This window comes from Chenopodium album, chromosome 17, assembly GCF_948465745.1.
Source record: "Chenopodium album chromosome 17, dcCheAlbu1.1, whole genome shotgun sequence".
NCBI lineage: Eukaryota > Viridiplantae > Streptophyta > Magnoliopsida > Caryophyllales > Amaranthaceae > Chenopodium > Chenopodium album.
The window spans coordinates 2,468,140-2,474,248 of NC_137850.1; positions in this window are offsets into that span (position 1 = coordinate 2,468,140).

The window sequence follows — 6,109 nt, forward strand, 5'->3', positions numbered from 1 at the left end:
GAAATATAATTTCTATCTTATCACTTTGGCATAGGAAGTTATTATCAGTTGTTCATTTTCACAAAATCACAAACACTTTTATACATTGAATTGCTATCATCCTACAAGTGATAGTAATTGTTCTTCGTTGTATCTCCTGAGTAATTTCCGTGATACCCGGTTGTAGTATAGGGTCGGAATTATACTTTTGGGAAAGTGATCTCGTTCACGCCTCGAAGGTTTTACCAATAATTTCATTTCCATTTCTTTGTGACCCTTGTTTATTAGAAAATCCCCAACAAAACTTGCAATCAAATTTTATCTACATCTACTAGACATAATTATGTAAATAGTGCAATTTATATGTCTCATGATCCAGTGCATCATCAACACGCTAAGCATGTGAAAATGGACATACAATGTGTCTGTGAAAAGGTTGTTCTAGGACATATTCGTGTTTTCCACGTGCCATCATCTTTCAATACAATGATATTTTCACCAAGTGATTTCCCCGACCCTTTGTTTGTGAACTCTCCAACTAAAGAAGTATGTCAGACATAATTAGCTATAAATAACATAGTGTAATTATATAAACTAGGTTAGATATTCATGCAATATCATCATATTCCCTATGTTCTTTTTTTATTGTTACTCTTGTTTTATATATAGGAATAATTAAAGTGAATAAATATTCCTTTTTTTTACTTACAAAGTATACAAATCATATTTTATCGTATTTCAAGGAAGTTTAATTTTTTTAAAAAATAAAATAAACATGGACAAGTGAAAAAAAAAGGTACATGAATATACATAAATGAATTGACTAAGTACATAAATAACCAATGACTTAGTTTTTCATCTAATTGAAGCAAAGTATAATGATTGATGATTAACCACAACAAAGAGCTGAAATATTTAAAATTAATCTCACCCTGGAACTCATTGTGGTTGTTGGTTGCCGCCCACCATTTACACTACAAAAACCAATGGAACAATACTCCATTTGATAATCATAAAATAAAGGTTATAAAAAAACTTTAAAACACCACCTCTAAAAGTATATCAAGAGGTTTGGGATTTGCAACAATTAGAGTTTCGGAAACATTATAATCTCAACGACATATTACCGAATCACTGAACTTAAAGAACCCAACTTCAACAACACACCATTAGATTATATGCAAAATGAACACGTTGAATTTGGAGATGACCAAAGTCGTGAAAATGCACCAACACAACAAGGCATTATTCATCATAAGAAGCGCATACTCAAGTACGCAACATTTCAAAGTGGTTAAAGCCTAAAGGTACTCATTAATGCAGGAATTCTCAAGCATGGGTCCATGGAAGAATATAATGTTCTACCTTTGAGAATAGACATGTTAGGAAAAGACATCATCAATCACTGCACCCTTAGATAATCAATGGAAATGGGTGAATGGACATGCATTAGAGATTTAGCATCCATGCTTAGTTTGGGTAACACCCTAGTGTAAATTACCTAAATAAGATTAAAATGCTTGAACATGTGCTTAACCAGCTAGTAGGTGGTACACCCCTAACATAAACACGTTATATTATTCAATGTTTAACTTTGAGCATTTGGATAATATGTGGTTTAGCTGACTAAAAAATCACAGAGGTGTTAGTTAATGCAGAAACACCCTATATAGAGTAACACCAATACACCATGAAGTAGAGATGTGCCAAAAATAATGTTCAAAACAATAGTATGGCAATGTGAACTATATAATAAAGGCAAATTACAACCAATGGAAGCCAATGTTCAACCACCAAAGTCAATACATATTGACAGTAAATTAAAATTGGTACATTAATTCATAATTTATAATAATACTAGGGTGGCTAACATGCATGATGCGCGTGCAATAACTAGCCATGTTCAGAAAGCTTTTTCAGTTATTGATTGTATATATTTTTCTTTTCTTTGAAAGATTAATGTAAACAAATATTTCAGTTGTTGATTGCATAGCTAGCCGTAGCTTTTTCAATAGTTGATTACATTAGTTAGGAAAAATATAAAACAAATATTTTAGGGGTATAAATGTCTGTGCACTATTCTAAATAATTTATAAAAAAAAAAAGCAATTAATTTTAATAAAGGCAAAATTAAACTTGTACATATTATCGACCTGGTCAATGGGCGGGCCAGGCCGGGTTTGGGATGTGCCAAGGCATAAAAAATCTATCCATTCTCAAGCAAGGCCTAGTGGACAAAAATTTTCATGCCCAAACCCGCACAAAATGACCGGGCCGTGCTGACTTTTTGGGCCGGGCAAAAAAAAGAACTAAAGCATAAAAATGCATTCCCAAGCCCGCCCAAAAAATAAAAAATTTGGGCCGGACTTGACCAATTTCGAGCAGAAAAATGATGCCCAAAATCTCTTGTCGAACCCATAAAAAGTGGGGGGGCTTGTTGGGCCAAAGTGGGTTTTCAGGCTTTTTTTTAGTTGGGTTCGGATTTTATCTATTACGTAAAATAATTTTTTTTTGCTTGCCCAAGCCTGTTTTTTTTTTGGCCGGATCCAAGCTAACGAACCGGACCGTAGTTAATTACCTTCTATATGATCATCTTCATTCGTATACTTGTACTATGCAAAAAACATAGGCATAACATCCAACTTCTCCCTCTAAATCTTTCGCTTCCGATCACTAACTTTATCTTCGAATGCGAATATTTCGAAGACAGAGTACTCATTATTTTATTGTTTTGCAGGTGGTCATCCGTACAAGTGTTGCATCTTAGTCCGTAGCCTCTCGAGGGACATCTAAAAAACCCCCAAACAATATCTAGGATTTCCCAATATGATATGCACGATATATATGCTAATAACTCAAATTTATTTTGACGAGCTATATATATCATCTATCATTCATAACATCGTACAAGAATAAATTGTAGTTAATGATATGTTTAGTTGTTAAATACAGGCGTGAGTGACATCTACAACCAAGAGAGAAAGTCCACTTCACAAGTACAAAATGTCAATAGGAGTCTTATGAGGAGCAAGTCGAGCAACTCCTTATCTCTTCTTTTTTCAATGTGGGACACTTATTTGTGATATTTGGGAAAGTCTACTTCAACAATAACTCTTAAGGCTACATATATAAATATTAAATCAACTTTCTAAATGGAATAAGTTGAAAATTCATCGTGTAATTAATAAAATCTATCCTTAATGAAAATTATAAATATTTTTTTGACTTCTTATACATAATCCTTAAGCTATATTTATCATAAGGGCTACACATAAACATTTAATATACTTCATTTTTTAGAATTAAGTTAGAAATTTATCCACGAGTAAACTTCTTATACATAATCCTTAGACTATATTTATCATAAGGGCTGCATATAAACATTTAATATACTTCTTTTTTTAGTATTAAGTTAGAAATTTATCAACAATTCACGAGTAAATCGGTGTACTAAATGTTTATTTATGATTTTTTCTTCCATTTTTAGCTTCTCTTTTTCCTTTATCATAAAATGTCACTCGATTCACCCTTTTCAATTAATCAAGGATATCTGTTTGGAAAGACTATAGGGGTGAACATGGTTTGGTTTGGTGCGGTTTGTGTTCAAACCAAACCAAACCACAAAATACGGTTTGGTCAATTTTTCAAACCAAACCAAACCATATTAGTATTGAAACCAAACCAAACCAAACCGTAATAATACGGTTTGGTGCGGTTTGGTTTACGGTTTATGATGAGATTATTTTTTTTTTCTAAAAAATGTCAAATAATACTTCATTAATTTATAATAAAGTTTAAATAATTAGCCCAAACCGATTAAATTGTACTACAAAGTTACAATAAAAATAACAATCCACTAATCAAGTGCTAACACGTAATAAAAATAATACATAACAATCATAAATTCATAATACATTTGTCAAAAAATAAATATTCATATGAAGTATTACATTATTATAGTAATTAATAATAGAGTAGTATTGAACATATAGTTTTTATCTATTTTTCATGTATTTTTATTTTTTTTAGTATATATGATAATTAAATTTTTTTAATTTAAAAATTATATTAATATTAAAATACGGTTTACGGTTTGGTTTGGTTTATAATTTTTGCAAAACCAAACCAAACCATAAACCATATTTACAAAAAAATCGAAACCAAACCAAACCGCTAAAATACGGTTTGGTCTGGTTTGGTTACGGTCCGGACCAAACTGTGTAAAGCCCTAAAAGACTATAACAAAAACTACGTACATAATTCGTGATAATGAGAATTCAATAGCTTAAAAGTTATACGAATAACAAATGCTAATGTTAAATGTTTGACCAAAACCATGAAATTAATTGAATACAACGGCTATATTAGAATGACTTAAATAGCTTTTTGACTAGGATGACTAAATGTCAGGAATTATGCTTTAATTATATGATAATAAATGCTAGGAATATTAAATTAAATTAATACTCGTATTATAAAATGTATAGATCTAGCTTGGTGAAATGAAATGCTTTTCAGAAAGAATTATCATCACATTTTGCAGTGTGGTGGGAAGTTTATTATACAAGTATAAAGTAACCTTCATTGCTAGAGTCACCCAAACTTATTTATTTATTTATTTTTTTTAAAGTAATCCCTTGTGATTAAAGAAATTGTATATTTGTATAATAATACTACAATTTTCATAGTTACTTTTTGTTTGATCTATTTGTTCCTTGTACAGTTTCAATACACACTAATTTTTAGGTGTACGCGATCGATGCCCCGAAAACCTGCATTATTTTCACGATAAAATCCTTATTACATCATAATATTTAATTTTAATATAATGGCAAGTAATATGGTTGTAGCTTAGTGGCTAATATGTAAGAATTTAAGATTAAAGTTATAAGTTCAAATCTTGAAAGATCCATATTTTTGAACATATGAAATGAAAAATTCGATTAAATGAGAAGAGAGCCACGTGGCACATAAACTTATTTATGAATGTCTTTTAATATATAAACTAGTGTTAGGCCCGGGCGATGCCCCGAGTACTGCATTATTTCCATGATAAAATTATTATTAATATTTAAATTTTATTGAATGACATGTAATATGGTAATAGTTTAGTGGCTAACACGTTGGAGTTTAAACTTGAAGTCGTGGGTTCAAATCTTGTAAACCCTACACATTGAGATGCAGTTAATAATATTGCACATATTAGTGATGACTTTGAATTTCTCACTAATTTTAATGTGTTCAACCAAAAATGTTTCGGGGACAAATGATAATGACCGACTATGTGCAATTTCTAGTACGGACTACACTTTTATTTGGTAATGATAACAAACACCATATTTTTATATCTCGTATTTTGCATAATGATGTTGTAGGTGTGGCTATGCCACGTTTCCCTTTCTAGAATAACCTAATCATGAAATCAAATCGATCGACCCATTTCAGAGGTCGATGTCTGGACGAGACGACGAATATTCATACGCTCGACCCCATGATACAAGTATAATATAGGTCAGCAATACTCAACGGTAACGAGACTCGTAATTGTGAAAACGAAACAAAAAAAGTAAGCTCCTCCACTTAGAAACATAACATAACTACATAAGAATATAAGAACACATCTATCCAAATAAGTACGTAACATAAACAGGTGGAATGTATTGTTATTTGTCTTCCAGCTAGGCATCCTCCGCTTTTGACTCTCTTTCTTTCTTCTTCTCCTTCTCTTTCCCACCTCTCTCTCACTATCTTGATTCTGACCCTTTTTCCTCCTTTTCTTCTTCTTTTTTCTACTTCTACTTGTACTAATTATACTTCTTTTTACCACTATTATCATTATTCACAAAATTATTACAAATATATAATAAAAATCTCTCTTCATTTCACAATTTCACCCTCAATTTTGCTTCTTCTTCACTGATTCTGGGTTTTCTTTCCTCCATTGTAAACAAAGCTTCAATCTTTCTTAGATCCCTACATTTTTTTATTTGATTTTTTTTTTTAACCATTTTTTTTCCCTACCCTTTAATATTCTTTGGATTTGCCGGCCATTGAATAAAAATTAAAACTTGGGAATTTTCCCAAAAAAAAAAAAAAAAAAAAACCCTTTTGTCTTCCTTTTCACATTTTG